At 37.9% G+C, this 20,391-nt stretch overlaps 1 long non-coding RNA gene across 3 annotated transcripts in view; it reads left to right on the forward strand.

Moving 5' to 3' along the window:
* The window catches only part of LOC147908171 (uncharacterized), a 124,997-nt gene that overhangs the window by 43,331 nt on the left and 61,275 nt on the right, over nt 1-20,391 (forward strand). For all 3 annotated transcript variants that reach the window (XR_015546601.1, XR_015546600.1, XR_015546602.1), the window contains one exon: nt 9,210-9,322. This is a non-coding gene — a long non-coding RNA (uncharacterized LOC147908171). The remainder of the gene's footprint in view (nt 1-9,209; nt 9,323-20,391) is intronic.

Raw genomic sequence — 20,391 nt, forward strand, 5'->3', positions numbered from 1 at the left:
TACTAATGTGCGATAAGAGCCTAATACCGATCGTCATTTCCTTCGTGGATTGTCCCAAAAAATCACTAATCTGCATGGACGAGATAGCGGTTGTCTCTTCTTTCGTGTATCAGCTTCTCCGGTGGCTGTTTAATGCTCGTTAAGTAGAAACCGGAATATTATTAACTTCACTGGTTGGCTATAATGGTGGTGATAACGCGATGTAAAAATGGATCAACTAGAAGAAGGATATGCGATAAAACGTCTTCCGTAAGAAGAAAAATGAGCTCGATAATAATTGGAGATTTCGATGTAAGGAAAATGAATAATTCTTTTTTTCATTTCTTATTTTATTTTTATTTTTATTTTTCATTTTTTGTTTCATCCTTCCGTTATTTACTTATTTATATAGAAATTATAGAAATATTTATATAGAAATTCTAATTAATTATACCAGTATTAACCGAACTTAATTACTTATACTTAAGTATAAGTAAAAAATTATATTCTATAAAAAAAATTTGATATTCTAAATTAGAAAATTTATATTAAACGCAAAACTCATTGTAAATTTTTATTTAGGCATTGAACCAATTCTAATCTTCAAGATCTTAAATAAACCTTTATGTAAAACTTTAAGAACTAAATATTAATTTTATTTGAGATTTAAATACTTTTCACGCTAATAGCGATTCTCAAAATTCTATACACGTGCACTTAAACAAATTATTAAAATTGTATAAATCGGCTAAGATTACAAGACAGAAGTGTGTCTTCATTCTTGCCCGAGCAAGAATACACATAGATGTTATATGTAAATATAACAAAGATAAAAAGCGCAAAAACATAAAAAACATACTAAGCATAGTTGAAAAGAACAGATCTGATGTGCACGTTCCATCTCACTTTTATAATCCATATAATTAGTTTCTCTTGAGAAAAAAATTTTATTTGGAAGAGAATCCCTAATGACCAAATCAGATGCTTCAGATACATATCGGATGTTTGTCAACGAAATCTCTTTATCGTTCGAGGTTCGAGAGCGAGAGCTGTCACTTTGGAGCTTTAATTGGCGATTCGGTAGCCCGCGATTTAAGACGCATCGTGAAATATTCGATCGTGTCTCTTATACGGAACGGATATATACAGTGACTGTTCCGTTCAGTTTGTCGCTCGTAAGTCTATCTTGTTCGTGTCTTTGATCGTTTAAAATCCGTCACCGGGTGTCACTGAGATTCTACTAATTGGACGCGATGAATTCACCGCACGAGAGAGTGAGTGAATGAGATAGAGAGAGAGAGAGAGAGAGAGAGAGAGAGAGAGAGAGAGAGAGAGAGAAATGTGCCTGTAAACGAAAGACGTCAACAACCTTCTTAGATGCTAGCTGCTGCATCTGTTTGTATTATTATAAGTGCAGCAACAATTCTGATATGTTACATAACATATTTAAGCATAAGTATATAGTATCACATATCATATCGCTTTCTTATTTCAAAATATAAATACAAAAAAATATGAATTTCAAATTATTACTATGAATGAGTTAAGTAAATATTAATTATCAACCCTATCAATTATCAACAGTGAATTAATTTTATAAAAAATTGTCAAAATCATATCTCTAAAAAAAATAACTTGAAAAAAGATCAAAATTATGACGGATTTAAAAAAGATGATTTTCTCAATATCTTAAAATCTGTATAATTTTTTATTAATATTAAATTTTACTAAAGGTAAAATCTTGCTAAAGCTTGCTTAACATTAAACCTTGTTAAAGAAATATTACTTAATTAAAACGTCTTTTTTTTCGAGGAAGTATTATTTTCGAGGAAGCAAGATTCACTTTAATTTTAGTGACTAAACTTATTATTCAACAATACATATAGAGAAAATATACATATAGATAGTATTTTAACTTCTTTCTCATGATTCTCGAAGGGAAACAGTGGAAACATTGTTTATCGAGTTCACTTTCCTCTTCGTCTCAAATGATCTAGTCGGGATAATAATTGGGCATAGAGCGAACTTGCGTAAACTCCAAGTTACGAAGATGGAAGCGGGGCTTCCTCTCTTTTCGCGACTAACAGGATCGAAAGCTGCCACCTTCCCGTAGTCGCGCGGACGCGAAGTCAACGGTCGTTAAATTTAATGGGCCCGCTCGTTAATTCCGTATGTAGTTCGTGTACGCAATTACAAATTACGCAAACGATATTGCGTCCCAGCGACGTAACGGGGCCTGACGCATGCATTTTCATAATATTGCTGGAGAATAAAAAAAAAAGGAGGGAAATTAAGTGCGACGTGGCACGGAACTCGAGCGCGATCCGCCCACCAAAAATTTCGCGACGCGCCGTATTCAAAGGCACGCGTTTGAACGATAACGAGCGCGCTGCGTCGTCGAATTAATGCGTGGAATTGTATGAACAAGGAAAAAGGCACCGCCGCGATACACGAAGTATTTCGCTCATCCTGGCTGCAAATATATGCAAATAATACGATAATGTAAACACGATCGTTGTGCATTCGCGTTAAAATTTCTTTGCGGTCCGACAACGCGTCGCCGAGACCGCACGCATTGAGCTGTAAACAGCGTCGAACCGACCCGCATATCATCGGATCGGCACGGTAATATCCTCGAGTACTTTCGTCATGTTTATCGAGGATTCGGAGATAATCACTTACAATTAGTGATATCACATCCGGTCAACATCGAGATTATCTCATCTCGAATTTAAACACTGCGAGTCGAGCGAGCGAGCGAGCGAGAGACAAAGAAGAAAAAGAAAGGTTTTACGACCACTTTAACGTTGTAAAAATTTATGTCGGAACACGTCCTGTCGCGCAGATTGTATTATACCGTAAGATAATTACTTATTGCCCAATCTCTCTCCACGCAATGAAACGAAAGAAAATGGGTTAATTCGGGCGTGAGTGATGTTAACGGACACAGTCTTAATTAAATATCGCATGGAAATTCGCGCAGAGCGCGCACTTGTCACGCGCGAGATAACATTTACGCGTTAACGCGCGCACTATGACGAGGAGAGAGACAGAAAGGGGAGGAGAGAGAGAGAGAGAGAGAGAGAGGGGGAGAGAGAGAGAGGAAAAGGAGAGATAGAACGTTGCCTTTCAATTATAAATCGGCGAGCGCGGCCGCGGCCGCGACGCTTACAAAAGGCGAGTCAATAAATCTGTCAATATTAATTCACGCCTAATTGATTCCATTAGCGGTGATTTTCTAACCAAGGCCGCGCTCGGGACCTGTAATACACCTATACATACCTTGCCGTTCTCCATTCGCGTTCGCGCCCGCGAAATGCATCGGCTCTTCGTCGATCTGTCCGCCGAGGAATTTATTCTGGGATCGATCGAATCAAATTCACCGCGAGAGAAGAGGTCGGAGGTCGACTTCCTGTTACGATTCATCATTGGCGACTTGTCGGACGGCGCTGGGAACATTCTTGCGAGGAGCTGTGTTTGTAGATATTATTTGCGACACCAGGTTACAAAATTTCTTACGAAACATCTCGATCGAGTTGAACTTTTAAAATTTGAAAACTTCAAGTGGAAGACTGCAGTAGCTTTCGTGAAACAAGTATCATCGATAGCTATTTTTTACGTGGTGTCATGACTTCTGACTACAGTTATCTTTGGCGTCTATATAGCAAAGAAGCTTGTAGCATTGCTGCAACGTTTCCAATGTTGTTGCAATATTGCTGGAATGATCTGTGCTGGAGTATTTCTCTAGATTCTCTTACTAAAGATGACAGTATTATGTCGAAATGATTTTCTCGTAGTGCTCTCTTTAAAAAAAGTCATCAAATTTGATCTTTCCTTTGGAATTATCAGTATCATGCCAAAGTTTGATTGCCACTATCAAAATTATTATCTCTTGTACTATTTACTTAATAAAAATAGTCGTCAGATCTGATTCAGAAATATTGTCTGAAATATTGCAAGAAAATCAATATACGCGTTTCAAGAAATCATCAAAATGTACAACATTTCCCGAAGATTTTTCTCGGAGATTCGAAGAGTCGTTCAAAACCAACTGAAAACCGTAATTATGATATTCGTGACGTTACACACGTCGTTCAATTTGTATTGTACATCTTTGTCTTTACCTCAATAGTTTCGGATCGAATTCCGACATCGGTTGCTTGAGAGATGGAGTCGTCAGCAATATAAGATACTCAAGGGCGTAGGTCATCGCTGTTAATGCCTGTCGGCTGTCACGACAACGCGACGTGTTCGAACCGACACGATTTCGTCATCCCTTGCTGAACAATTTTGCAATTCAGCGCGCGCCCGACGAATCTTTTTTTTCTTCACGATCGTTTCTGCTGGATCGTGACAAGTCTCACCCGATTTCTTCTTGCGACACTATACAACGAAGTTGTGCGAACCGAAACAAACGAAAATAAATGATTATCTCGCGAATACTTTGCATCATGTTCTTGCACAACACTGTTCATCCTTGAATGGTTTTATTCGCATTTAGTGCCGGACCTTTATTTCGGTTGTTTTTATCGATCAATTTGCAGTTAATAATGATCTCTATTTTACAAGGCATGAAGATTGTTTCTAGAGTAAATCGACGCTGAACTCGAATCTGCGATCAAAATATTTCTATTAGATCCATAATAATTTTGGAGATATGAGAAAAGGCTTTTTCCAATCATATAATGAAATTTTATTGAAATTAAAAAACACACAAATTAGAAATGTTGAGCATTTAATTTTTGAGTCTTATGTGACTTTAAATTGATTTTACATATTAGAGTCACTTAGTACATTTTCGTCTCATATTCGTGAAAATGTTTCTCTTTTGCCTTTTTATTTTTACTTTTTTATTACTGTCATACCTAAATTATTTAAAAAAAAATGCTGTATCTTAAAAATTGATATGTAATATTTTTAAATTAACATGTTATATCTTAAAAATTTAACTTGATGGAATTTTTTCGGCAGCAGATTCGAACTTAGCGCTTCGAAACATGTAAAAAATGTTATTCACTTTTTCACATTAAAAATTATTCAAAATTTATGTAAATTAGTTTTACATAACATTATTAATATTACATAATGCAATGCTTGTACATTTTAAATACGGAATATAAATCCAAATTTATAAACTTCTAGATAAGGAAATTAAAAAATCGTGGAGGAAAAAGATCAAGAGGAAGATACGAACGCAGATATTTTTACAGAGAAAAAAAGTTATAAGATTTAACAGGACATAAGACAGATTTAACAAGATATAACAAGGATATAAAGACAGATATAAAAAAAACACACATATGTATATATATATATATATATATATACATTTAAGAAGACAAAAAATATGTACGGAAATCATATGCATACAAGACAAAGAGCAGATGCTTAATAAGGATTTCGTGTTCTCGCCAGGTCTCGCAGATATCTGTCGAACAGATGGGCAAAGGTCGAAAATTACACGGTTGATCGAACGAACGCGAGAGAGGACTGCATGACGATCGTTCCGGCTGCTGAGCAAACCTCCCGCATCTCAACCGATCTATGCCCTTTTCCGTGGCCACTACCGTCCCCCACGATCTTCCCTCGACTTCACCGCGCCGCGTCTCTCGTTACCGGCGAGAGCGACTAGCCATAATCAATTTCACGCATTGATTAATACGAAGTAAATGAATACCTGGGAATCGTTGCGCGAGCGGTCGAGATGATTTATCCGATGCGGGTCGGGGGTGCTCGGCCACGCGTAATTATCATACGACAGCCGATTAAAATTGAACGCGGCCGCGTTCGCGTTCAACATCAATTTCAGCTAATTACATGCATTTTCATGTCCATGGTCCAGTGCGTGTTCGCGGATCGATACCGGCCGTGTGCGAACGGAAAAATCAGCTGATACGTGCCACGGACTCGATCTCGGGGCCTAACCCGGGGTACCATACCGGGATAAGCGATCGCTGACGCGATCGAGGACGATGAACCCCCCACCGACGCGGACAGCGAGAGAGAGAGAGAGAGAGACTCTCTACCGGAAGGTCCGTATCCTCGAACGTTATCCCGGCCGGAGCCCGATTATCCTCGGTTAACGTCGGTAACGTGTCGGATAAGTGAGTGATTCTACCTAGGATGCGGTATCGTCGGATAATGGGCCCGACATAACCGCCGCGTGAATGTAAAAAGCGATTACATGCGGTCGTGCAAGATCGTTGCAGTCAAGTTACATCGCGGTTGGGAAAGAATCGCCCATTGCTGGGGAGAGATTTGATCAATTGGAAGGAACGAATCTTGCGCATCTCTGTCCCCGTGCACGAATTGTGTTCCCACGTTTCCTCTTGTTGCTTTTTATATTAAAAATAAACGTAACATTTAGCTTTTGAATATTTTATTAAAGGGAGCAGATTTATTTCGCATTATTTTCAACTTTCTCTTCACTGCAGACATAATTTATTTACATTTATTACATGATTACGCTTCAAATATAGGAGCGCTTTTATATATAATACATAATACATTATTTTATTTTGCAATTACGATTTTGTTTGAATAAAATCACCTATTTGCAACCTTATCTTTGCTTGCGGCTTATGAAACTTGGGCTGCGAAGTCTTACCTAAAGAGTCCATTTTCACTGATTACTACGGCGGATTACATGTACTTCATTCTCCTTGTTCCTGATTGGATCGCTCGCTGTTTCATCCATTGTTCGCGCCTTTCCTTATAAACTTCCTTATTCTTATCGTCCGTCCCAATCGAATTGCTCGATTCCTGAGTGACGTAAGCTCTGACCAGACTTCGTTTAACATCCACTTGCCAATTCGGACCTTATACGTTTCAAGCCGTGGCCATGGTTGTGACTAAAGAGATTCATCTCTTATTCGATTCTTTTGTTCTTCTTGGAAATATATTTTTTGCAACGTAGCTATCAATGGTAACTGAGCTTAACAATCACTTAAATTAATTTAAAGAACTACACGAAGGAAACGTTGTAGTAAAAAATAGCGATTGACTATAAAAGTATGGTGATGCAAGTTAAGAAAAAACATTTAACACAAACCGAAATAACAATGTTAACATAATAAACGGTTAAGAAGATGAAAGCGGACCATCGATTTACAACGAGACGACACGCTGCGCTACAGGATCGACGCGTGTAAGTGAATAAAAAAAGAAAAAAAGGGAAAAGAGAGAGAGATTACCGTTGAGATTAAAACATCGAGAGGACCTTCCACGGCAGCCACGTCAATTAATATCTCGCGGGCTCATTATTAACGTCCGTGGAAAGCGACGGCGATGCCATGGAGCGCCAGCTTCCCCGGCGACTTAAGGCGCTTCAGGAAACCGAAATAAATTACGGCGCGGAGAGAGGTGCATATTTAATTCGAGCAATTAATGCCGTCTTGTAAAACACGCCGTTGGGGGGTGGCTGTTGCTGTAGTCCTCCCTCTTTCCTGGCAGTAATGAGCCCGATAAATCAACTGGCTCTGCACTCGAAACTTCGCGGATAACTTTGGGCTCCTGCAGTTTCTTGCTGCTGGCTTGCCGAGACTTTCCGGGGCGTACCTCGTCTAAATTGATAAATGCGGACGAAAAGCAGCGCGCGCGAGAGGCGCGATGTACAAGTGCTCGTAAGGGACATCCATCTAGTCTAGTTATACCCTTGCATTTTCCACAGTGACACAAAATTTTACACGTTACAGGCAGAACGTCATTTACACGTACCATAACAAATTTTGTTAAAATTCTATTATAATTTTGATTACCATATGTGTCTTACTTCCTAATCGTATGTGTTTGCGTATTACAGGTACACAATTCCTAATCACAGTACATATCATTACACAAGAATACAAGATCGAAACTTTGTATAATTATATGAGTTTATATTTATAATTAAACAATTTATATATTTTTTACTGAAGTAGATCTGAACGTGAAGTGGGTCGAAACGAAATTTATTGTATTGTAAATTTGTTACACATGAATAACTAGAGTCAGCTCGTACTGGAGGCATTAACCATTTACTTGATTCAAATCTCGCGACAAAGCGAACTGATATTTAAGTAAAATTGTAGGCAGTATAAAACATTATTGGCAATTTATAACTTGGCCGATTTGCCGAAGTTGTAGTTATCTAGAGGAGCCCCTCGTGTCTGAAAAGTCAATGATATACGGCGACGCGCGCTTAAACGCAATTACGAGGCGTGAAGCATCTTCTGCCTGTATCCACAAATCATTTAATCACCCCAGTTGAAAGACGCTTTCGCGCAAATTTCGCCGTAATCCTTCGTCGTTCCCTCGGATTTATGGCGATTAATTAGGCATAAAAATCTTGGTCGTTTGGGAGAAAAAAATACCGCAGATTGCCCCACTTAATCCCTAGCTAACCGCCTTCTGCAGTGGGGATGACGCCTCCTGACGTCCCGCTGGAAATTCATTAAAGCGATCGCGTTTGTTCCCAACGCACTCTCCCGTATCATAATGAAACGACATAACAAATGTATAACTCTCTCTCTCTCTCCCCCCCTCTCTCTCTCTCCCCCTCTCTCTCTCTCTCTCCCCCTCTCGCTAATTAAATTATGTTAACTTTGTAAAATTGTTTTAACTATATCTGTTTAGTAGATATTCGGTTAAACTGATTGTTAAATTAATTTAACTGAATAGCTAAATGCTAACATTTTATATAAAACATCATTTATTAGAATTTATATTTGCTTCAGCTGCATTAAACGCATTGACACATTGCTTTCTTAGTTTAAGTGATACTATTTATAAAATTTATAACTTTTAAGTTATTATAAATAAGTCAATAAGTAAACATTACTTTATCGATCAAAAGCGAACTAATAACTTCATTAAAGATCATCAAAATCGTCATAACTCAAAAAGAATGGTTTTTTTAGGAATTGTGAGACAAATAACGATATCTGATTATATTAAGAATATATACTTTTTACTGATATTATTTAATTGGTCAATCATTTTCTGTCGAGATGAAAAATATTTTTTCCCCCTTTCTGAAGAAAAACTTAATTTTTTTTAATTGTTAAATTATTTTGAAAATAAGAGAACGAAAGTATAGAAAAAATATTTTGTATCCTCCTTCTCGTATTTAAAGACTTACAAGGGCTGCACAGAGACGGATTGACTCTTTGTGTAACTAGTTTGCTAAGCGAAGGTAGTTTCCATAGGTCTCTGCAGATATGACCTCGTAATATGGCTTATTAAAATTACAGACGCCGCAATGGAAGGTTCAGGGTCCAGACCGCATCTCGTCGAGGGACAAACCACGACGGAGCCGAGACAGCTCGTGACCAAAACGGACGTGGACTAGGGGTAACGGGCAGGGGTAAGTTCCGAGTTCATTCCACAAGGTTGCTTTATGCGGGCGTCCAGAAGCCCAACCGCCAGGGATTACTCTTCGAGGTCCTCACGGACTCGCGGCGACCGCGAGCAGACAAGCTCTCTTGCTATAGCAGTGTCCTGGATTAATGTTATTGCTTTGCTCAATCTCTTTAGACCATCTCCTCGCCCACCTCTCGTCGACAAAGCGAACGCGAGTGTGACTTACCCTTTTAGACACGCATTATAATAACACGTCGCGTTATATAACAACTTGTCAAATCTGTCATCAAAGTTAGAGAAACATATCAATAAATAATAATACTAATAATTCTTGTAAAAACGATTAATTATTCAACGAAATATAATTATAAATTTAATTTATCTTTACAAATTTTTATTATACTTAAATATTATATACTTTTATTGATATTTATAGTTAAAATTAGAAGTTATTACATTTGCATAATGCATGGAAATGCTATTGTTTACTTGATTTATATTTAATGTATTCTATAATACGATAACTGAAAAGAAACATATATGTGGATGTCATGTTATACTTGAATTTTTTAAATTGAAACAAAGAAAAGGAAATTAAAAAAATACACGGAAAAAATGACTTTGTTGAAATATACAAATATTTAAGTAGATACGCGCACACAAATCTGAAAATTATTTTATTAGACCATCAAAATAATTATGTAGGAAACTCAAGCATGATAAATAATGTTGCAAAAAGTTTTAACATTCTAGCATCAGCTTGAGCGTTCTACATAATTATTTTCATAATTCAATGATATTATTTTCAAATCAATAGCTAAAGTTTTAATATTTTAGCAAAACTGTTTTTTCGTTTTAACTTTGCTTTAAATAGCTCCCAAATAAAAATTATGATATTTTGTACTTCTCTTTATATGATCACAATATATTGCTAATCTTTTAATTAAATAATTTAAAAAAAAATATTATCTGTCTTTCAAAAAACAATCAAATAGGCTAACGTTAATTTTATTATTATTGTGCCTATTTTTTATCACTTGATGATTAATCGTAGCCAGATTCTAACGATCAATGATGCTGGGAATAAACTCCAGATTGACAATGGAGCAAAAATCGACTCCCTGATATTCGCCGTGTGAACGCCATCCTACCGGCGATATTAATTACGATAATCATTATCAAGTTGATAAATGACCGTCCACGATCAGGACGCGACGATCCGAGCAGTGTCTATTCACGCAGTCGTCGCTATCCGGCGCTCGACGTTCGTGACAATGATCTCAGACGACCTCAGTCGCCGGTGTAGGTAATTAAAGTTGGCTAATGAAGTTTCCACTTGGAAGATGTGCCGGTAGTCGCGCGAAAGGCTCATATCTTAGATCGGAAAGTCCCCTTTCAGGTTGCATTAATAAGTTGCCGGATACCCAACGATCGAGTCTCCAGATCGGTCCTTCATCGACGTCACCTTGTCTCTTGTCTCCTTATTACGCCGCGTTTGATCTTGAGTTTGATCAAATATTACAAAATATCGCGCTGATAAAGTCACCGAGATGCAAGTCCGCATCGCGCAACGATCCTATAATCGAGTACAAAGTACAACGCGCTTTTCCATTTCTTCTTTCCGTTTCTCTGGTTGCGCATTAAACGGGACCGTTGCGGATGAGATCTGTTCGCGATCAATACTCGCGTTTACGCTCAGGACGTGTGTGGTCGAGACCTGGCAAATTGTGAGCACGCTTATTGCGCCGGAGTTCGATGCGAATCGGTCTAACAATTTTAAATTACGATTCCGTTCTCCTACAATTGCTACGATTTACTTGCAATCGCGAGAGACGCGGCGAGGTGAAAGGCAATGTCATTCCGAATTGCACGTAGCCATTACGACGCTTCAGCATCTGGTATTATATCTGACTAATTGTGATATAAATGGTATTCATAGCACAATTTGTGACTTTATTTCTTGTACCTTCTTGATCTTGCCGCGGAAATCAGGTTTTATCGCAAGATATTAACATATTTACAAGGAAAGGACGATTTTGTTGAAGCATCTAAAAAGCTAGATACAGATTAGAATATAATTTTGTTAGACCAAAATAATTACGCATACATAGGAATTTCAGGCATGATAAGCAATGTTGCAAAAATCAGTTTTGTTTTGTGCTGTTTGAGCGTCCTAATTAATAATTAATTTGACAGTCGAACAATACTTTCAGATCTTCAGCTATCTAAATTTTTAGATACTTCAGCAAAATCTTTTTTTTTTTTTTTTTTCGTATATAGTAAAGAATTATTTTCTTTCTTTCTTAAACCCTATTTCGAGACATGTACGATGCGATGTACAAAACCGTGAACTGTTTTTCTCTTACTCATCCTTCTTTTTCGCGTGCATTTACACCTGTAATTTATAACAGTCACGGAGAGCTGTCCGACGTCGCGCGCGCGGGCGAGAGAGTTAATGTGCGGAGTTATACGGTCCACATTCTATCGCTTCTTTCTGGATGAGAGTGCAAGATGTCCGAGAGACGAGAGCGGAACGATAGAATTCATCGTGTCGTCACGATACATCGCCGGCGGCGAGCTTAGTGTCGTCGAATGGAATGCCAAGGGTTCGTCCATCGAGCGTATCCGTCAGCCTGATACCGGGTGTCGAGTTCTTCTTCTTCTTCTCCTCTTCGGAGCGCGCATAAAAAAGGACTAAACAGGCTACGTTCGTCGAGGGGGCGAGAAACGGCATGGAGACGGCCGCCGCTAGTGACAAGAGCCGTAATTACGCTAAACGATTCCCGAGGTGGGCAACCGAGTGGCTAACGATTGTAAATGCCGGTCGACGACGAGAATTGAAGAGACGGGTCCTCACGTGGAGGTAGCCGTCGCACCTTTCAAGAGGCCGTTCCACGTCCTTGCCTCGTGTGAATCGAGAGATTAGTCGATTCACGGCGACCGTACCGCGGCAATCGCTGATTTACGGTCTCACGCCGGATGATGATACGTTTAACGTTCCATCGGCGGAAATAATTCGATGCGATCGCGATCCGGTGAACGATGGATCTGGAAAACGTGACTTTTAAAAACATCCTTCTGTTGTATCACAACGATAAATATTCGTGTTTACTGCAAAAAGAAATAATACTTGTTTCTATATATTTTCTTTTTACTACGTCCTTTCCAGGATCGGATTCATGTCCCTCCTATGTAATTAAATTGTTGTTGTCCTTCAATTCAACAGCTTCAAGTAACTTATCCTAAATTAATCAAATTCTATATTCTGTTATTGCCTCCTATAGGGAATTTTCTTAATCATTCACATCTGGCAAAACACGCAATTTTTTAAATTCTTTTAAATTCTTTTTAAAAATGTCGTCCTTTCCTAAATTGCTACTGCACACGACAAATCGTATAATTCAAATATTTGATCGATTTTCGAAAAAAGACTAAAGTATTAATTTAATAATTATAAAGCATTACATTTTTAAGATGTTTTTCTTTCTCCATTTCGTGCGCAGTGTTTCCACGTTCTACATTGAGAAAAAAAGTGTTAGTTAACTTGACTACATTAATTTAATTCGTCTTTATTTCTTTCATTGGAGAATATATGTATTTAAGTCAAATATATAATATTCAATTTATATGTATCAATATCTATATTCTTTATCGAAAGAAATAAAGACAAACTAAATTAATTTAATCAAACAACCAATTTTTTCTTAGTGTAGGATCACTGAAGTAATCGCAAAGCTATATTTTTCTCGATATAGCATTTTGAAATTTAATTAACGATTAATTAACAGACTGACAATGTAGTAGTCTAGCTAGTCAAAAGGATACTTGATATCTGATCAATACGCTTTCCTTCAGATCGGAAAGCGATATGTACTTGAGAAAGCAGTCTTAGCAGTCCGATATCATCAAGATAACGGATATAAACTCTTTCTCCAGTAATTACATAACTAGTCGCTAGCATAGAAATGCAAGTGAAGTTTGAATGTGACGTGCTTGAGTACAGTATCAGTTCACTTTTTGTTCGAGAAGACTTCTCCCTTAACGATCTCTCACACGATACGGCCTAATGACTGGCACCGGGTGTCTCTCCCCCCCCTCTCTCTCTCTCTCTCTCTTTCTGTTTCTCTTTCATCGCGGGATTCGATATTCGAAGAAAAGCAACAACACATATCTGTATCCCGGCCAGCTCGGTGGACCAGAAATCGAGCTGCAAGTCACGGTGTGCAGGGCAAAACGAGCTTCCGAGCTCTCGCGGGGAATGCGCGGTAGACTCAGGAACTCACACATTCGTACAGGAACACACGTTCGCGTGCGGAACGCTAACGTACGTACCGTACTCATCCCGCGGATCCCCCTAGTCTCTCTCTCCATCGAGCGTGTGTTTCACGTTTTCTTTCTTCTCCTGTCTAAGCGGCACCTCTTTCACGCCACCCTCACTCTTGAGAGACGAGAAGGAGCCGCCAGAGGAATCCACCTTATTGACAGGTTCACGGCTTCCGAAGATATTCCCTCGCCACATTATCCGTGGCACGTCTTCTCTCGAGCGGCTCTCCCTCCCCCCTTCTCCCTCCCCCTCCTCCTCCCCCTGGTCTTCTTTGTCCCGGCGCCTGCCTGTGCTCCAAAGTGAACTTGTCGTCGATGCTTGGAATAGCTTGGCTAATGACGCAAACCGCTTAAACCATCTAGTTTGAAATGCGAACATGGCAATGTCGCGAAGAAGCGAGTTTTAAAAATGAATATATTACGTATGTATGTCGTTCTTGCTTTGTCCAGACCAAAATTGTCATTAAGTGCTTTCCATTTGATGACACAAGTCGATACTAATGTCGTTCTATCTTTGTCACTCTCTGAATGTCAAGAAGGATAGAACGACGCTTGTGTTGACTTGTGTCAAACAAATAATTTATAAGTTTAATGTAGATACAGATGATCAATAATATCGTGCAACATCAAATATGCTGTAATAATATTGATCGTCCGTAAGAATCGCTTTAAAATATGACATTCTCGTCAACGATTGAAATCATGTGACTTCAAAATTTCACTTTATATATAATTTAATTTATAATACAAAGAAATTTATTTCGGAGATTTTCGACGTTATATATCTCGTTCCTATGACACTTAACGTCTCCGTGTATAACTTCGTCCGCCTTTAGGGCTTAGAAACGATGGCAAAAGGGAAAAGAAGAAACGTCTATGTGTACGAGTGGCAGCACCATTAACACCTCCCGGACAAATCACTCGATTTTCTCGGACGATTTTCCCGCAGCACGTCCGACAAATAAGGAAACACGATGTATCACCCGTGGGACGACGACAAGGGAGCTAGAGCCGGATAGACGGGATGGTGGTGGTGGTTAGAGGTGGTTTACTGCCTGCCGGTAATGACGAAACAGATGGCCTCCTGCGTCCTCTCCGGTGCAAGTTCTCTTCGGCCGAAGGAGAGAGGAAAGCATCCCGCAGGAAAGAAGGCCGAGGATCCTTGATGAAGTGCTACCATTATCGGTACACGACAAAACCCACTTCTGCGCCGGCGGATAGCGCGTAGCTCGAGTGACTTTATTACCCGCGAACACACGCGCTTCCTGAAGTCCCACTGTGGGACCGGCGAGTCTGCTCGTGTACAACGCCAGGAACCTTAACGAGCTTAGCGACCATCGGGCCTTTTACTGCCGCCGCAATTGCACGGGATGTAGAAAGAGTCATTGCTTAGATTCCAAAATGCGGGTATAAACGCAAAATAAGATATTGCTAATTACAGAAGGCTCGATACCTTATCTTCAATTGCCTTATCTTGCGACGTGATGGCTTTCAATTCAGAAGAGATATGATTCTATTAGTCGAATATTAGTTCAGAGCATTTGGTTCTCTAATTTGTGCCGTATCTTAATACAGTATTTCATTTTATCGCATATAACGGCTTATAAATTTAGAAGAGACTCGGTATACTTTATCTTCAATTTATCCCTGGCAATATCAATCAAGGCATATAATTCATGACGCTTCAGTTAGATGTAATATAGTTTTGTGCATTTTATTTCAAGGTTCAATGTTATATGTGAAATCAAAGTGGAATCGTACTTCATCCTTATAATTAATGAAGCATTGTGTTTATGTTACACTTTAATTTACTTGGATGAAAGAGAGACATTTTATCATTATTATCAACTTTTACGATCGTATTTTAAAAGGAATCGTAATGGACGCTTTACAACGTTCTTTCGCCGAGCAATTACGTGCGTAAAACTCATGTTTCCGATTACGAGTTGATATATGAGCACTATCGGAATTGAATGTACGACATAAAGGTATAAGAAACAACTAGTCGTAACAGAGTTTGAATCACTGGCTTGAAACGTCGTTACTTGCAAGTATATTTATAGATTAATAAAATCTTTTCAGATTTATTAACGTAATAAATAAAATCTTTTTTTTTTTGTAAAATAATATATGATTTGGAATAAAGTATAGAATATAAATAATTATAAAAATCTTAGACAAATTATCTTTAAAACCGTAATGTGAATATACAAGAAATAGGAAATAAAGGCTTTAAAGGTCAAACTAGATATACACTTTAGTGCATAAATATTTTAATGTGAATTTCTACATTATACATTTAATCCTACAAACTATGCGCTAAATTTAATTTTCAGTCTTAAAACGTAATCCTACAGAATTAGAATAGCAATATCACAAATTAAAACTATTAAATTGACAAGCAATTTAATAATCATAAAAACATTAGAAAGGGCAATAAAAAATAACAGCTTATTTTTTTTTATTTCAACTTGTAGGTACAAACGTATGTTAAAAATTAATTTGAAAAAATATGGAGAAACGATATTAATCTTTAGATATTATTACAAGAAAAATAATATAATAAAATATATAAAAGCTATAAATATATAAATTTGTAATAATATTATGAGGAAGAAAATTTATTATTAAAATAAGACTTATTATTAATACAAAAATGAAAAATATTGTAAAGAATCAGTGGAATTCTTTTGTCATGAGCAAAAATAGGATTTTTATTTTGAAAATGAAATGATATAACATACATGCACGCATGTATGTCGTATTCGCCTGTGGCGTATAGAGCGGCACGTCGTCTCGCCAGTAACGAAGCATTCATGCCGATCGCGATACGGTCTGCGATATTTCTCAAGGTTTCTTCCCGACGTAGTGCGATGACATAACGGTTAACCCCCTCGAAACGCCCGGAGCGTGGCGGCAGAATGCACGGGCGACCGTAAAGCGCGAAAATTCAGCCTACGAGATAAATAATAATAGAACTTATCGCGCGCGAAAATCACATAATCATCTGGCGAAATGAAAATTCATGATACACATGTTAAATGCAAGACTGATTTGCCCGAGGCGTGGAATCACCACGAAATTTTACGACGTGTACAAATGTTTCTATTTTAATGAAAATTTAAAAATTAAACAGATCTTTTCTGAAAAAAACATTGAAATGTTTATTACAAAGAAATGTTTGACTTTATTCTCCGCTGTATTCATTAAAAATGAAATCTTTTAAAACGCTTATTTTTGATTATGATAAACAAAAATGTGAATAATATCTAGGGAAGCGGTTGAAATGACTGTGAACGAACTTCACTGTAAAGCACCATACATACTTGTATATTTAGTTTTCGAATTGTTTTATTACAGAGTTTTGCACAAATGAAATAAATGAATTTCTTTAGTTTAATTATTAAATATATATTTTACTATTAAAAGTTTCGAGTTTCTTTGACTTCACCTCTTACATATATATATATCTTAAATATCTGACAGTGTCCTTATGCCAACATATTTTGTTTAATTTTCGAATACATTACACTTGGGAATTAAGGTCGCAATCCCAAATGTCGGACTAATCCGTCGACGACGGCGAGCAGCGATAACGGAGAGCATCGGCCGGTGCCGAAAAACTTTATGAACGCTTTATGAGCGCAATAATCCGCTCGTGAGTAACACAATACAGGCTAATTATAGAGGACGAGGTCCAGGCCGGCCGACAGGCATTAACGTACGCGTTAAACTCACGGCGCGACAGCTTGGGTGGCTTCCCCGTGCTACTCTCCTTTTATTATTTTCTCGTCTCTCCTGCAACTCGCGCGCACTTTGATCCTCGCGACGCTAATGCGTCTCTGTTATTTCAGTCCTTATCCGTGACAGCTAGACCACCGACAGCCGTGAAGGCGACTTTCCGATTCGTGTAAACCGATCCCGGGATAGAGCGGTCCCCTTCGCAAACGACGTGCTGCCACGAAACCGATCTTCACTCGCTCGCTGGCCGGAGCGCAATCGGGATCGTTACCGAGATTTCTGAGAAAGCGACGGAGAGCGTAATTCGCGACCAAGCCTTAATGAGCGGAGTCTTCTAACGATGCAAACTTTTAACACGAGAGAGAGTTGTTAATTAGGCGTGCCGCGTTAAACCGTTGGATCGTGAATGACAGCTGCGATTATATTGAAATCGAACTGCCAAATATGCTTATTTTATAAATATAGGATATGCAAATAATGTTTAATTAATATTTAGAATCATTTTTAATTTAATTATGTGAATATAGAATGTATTTACCGTTCGACAATCCTAGTCCTCATCATTGGAATTTATATATAACATATATTATTGAACAATTAGTGCGGTTTCCATTGAGAATGACTCAAAAAATGAACCGAAATGTTCAGATTTTCTTATTTGCAATTTGTGTTTTAAGTTAATAACACACACTATATTGTGAATTTTAATTATTTATGTGTAACAACTATAACACTTGACTCTCATATGTCCAATTATTCAATCATTTTAACTTACCCGAAATTCTTCAATTATCTACTTATTAGAACATATTTATATGTGCTTTTATATATAAATCAAGCCTTGTATAATCAGCTCTATAGTAGAGCTATATAAAAATAGAATTTCATAGTAAATATCGATTAGCATCGTCAGCTCAAAAACTGATCCGTGACGATCCTTGAATCATCCGAAAAACACGGCGGGACAAAGATGGGACCGATCTATTTTGTACAGAAACGAGAATCGAGTCTGCGAGTTAGACGCAGATCAACGTCGAAAGTACAAAAAGCGGTATACCCTTGTACCGGGTGACGGGGCGATTTCGACGACCCTCGTTTTGTAAACTAGGCGCGAGGGAATTTTCGGCTAAAAAGCGGGTGATTAATGGTCACCGCTGTCTAAAAAGCTCCTCTCTGTCTCTTTTTCGCTCGTCGGTTGCCGTCGACGTATTGGAGAGTTCCTTAGGGCCGCATGTCCGTAATTGATTCCGGATTGCTTGTCGCAGGAATACGACCATTACGAGATGACTCTTGACATCATGGTGTTAATATCCCCTGCGTGACAAAATTATATTATTTTTCAAATTGTTTCCTCGAGGATAACAATATTTTGACAATTTTTGTTGGTTTTACACCGTTAAATTTATAATGCCACATTGTATCTAAAAATTTGAGTTATTTTTAATCATTTTTTTCACGGAAAGAACGATTTAATGATTGATGAAGCTAAAAATTTAACTAGATAAAAATCTGAAAATAATTTTGTTAGGTCATCAAATTATGTAAAACGCTTAAGCGATACTGCCAAAAGTTTTAACACTTTAGCAATCAGTTTGTGATCGTCTTACATAATTATTTTAATAATTCAAAGAAATTATTTTCAGAACTCAATTTAACTTCAGAAATATGATATATTTGACTTAAATTAATTTGTTATTTACTAAACGCATACATTAATATATACGTTTATTTTAAAATTAAACAATTTAATCACAGAAATGGATTGATTAAGTATTTTTGTTAAACATGTTTTGAATTGAAATAACACATTTTCACATATTTGGAAGTCAAAAATGTTATTTAAGGAAATTAATTACTTTGATCATTTAACAAAATTATTTTCAGGTCTACGTCTACTTCAATTTTTAGACATTTGTTAGTTTTTGCGAAAAATAAACGTATAATTATCGATTAAGTACAATTGTCGATTCGTTCCACGTTATTACTTACGTTTCTCGCTCTCGATCTTGAGGGACATCTTCAAACAGGTTTCTCTTCTATAGTTTTCCAAAATTTCTGGCACTCGGGCGTCTGTCGTGCGAGAGGGCGGTAGAAAGCGACGAGGATCTAATATTTCAAAGCGTGTGTTGAGAGCGGCAGGCGAGCGCGCGGAATGTGCTGGGAGTAATTTGAACAAACGTACGACAACGTCTCATTTGTCACGCGAGGTGACGCGCAAAGTACGAGCGACACGGGACTGCGGCATCTACACTCCAGAAATACTGGCGATGGACACTTTTTTGTCACTGGGCGACCATCTGGGTGGAATCCGCTCGTAATGAGGTCTACGTGTCAAAGGGTTCTTATTTTTGTACCCAGAGGGACAGAAGCGCGATCGAGTGGGTGCAAAAGAAGGGATGTGAAGATGAAGTTAGGACACACTTAACTCCGTTCCAAACGATTTAAAAATACCGCATGGTCCTCGCATTCGCGCTTAAAGAGTGCCCGGAAATAATTAAAAAGGGGATGGACTTACAAGTGGGTCCTACTAAATCTCTCTTGAGTCATGAAATGTTATGTGTATTGATTACGCGATTATGAATCAAAGATGGATTCCACTGAGAATTTTTGCTTTCGAAATCGATCCAGCTCTCGGGCTCGATACGGCCCGGGACATATCGGCCAGTGTTTGCGAAGCGCAAACGCTACTAATTAAAATCTCTTGGCCCTCCTCGGCCAATGTAATCAACAAATGCCTTTAGGCTATGAGGATGGTCAACGTTTCTCGAGCTTTTAACCCTTTTACCTAGCGGCTAGTGGTTCTATTGAAGTTTTGGCGATTCCAATGAAAGTTTCCAAACTATTCATTTTGAGAATGTTATTACTGTTCTCAATGCTTAAAAAATATTTCTAATGTCTTTTTTTTTTAGTAATGTAGTCCTTAATGTTGCAATATTTAGTGTTAAATTCGTAACGTAAAATTATACCCAATTTAAGTTACTTTTAATAATGCACTGTAAAAAATAAAAT

Source organism: Acromyrmex echinatior, chromosome 11, assembly GCF_024713525.1.
Source record: "Acromyrmex echinatior isolate Ae372 chromosome 11, ASM2471352v2, whole genome shotgun sequence".
NCBI lineage: Eukaryota > Metazoa > Arthropoda > Insecta > Hymenoptera > Formicidae > Acromyrmex > Acromyrmex echinatior.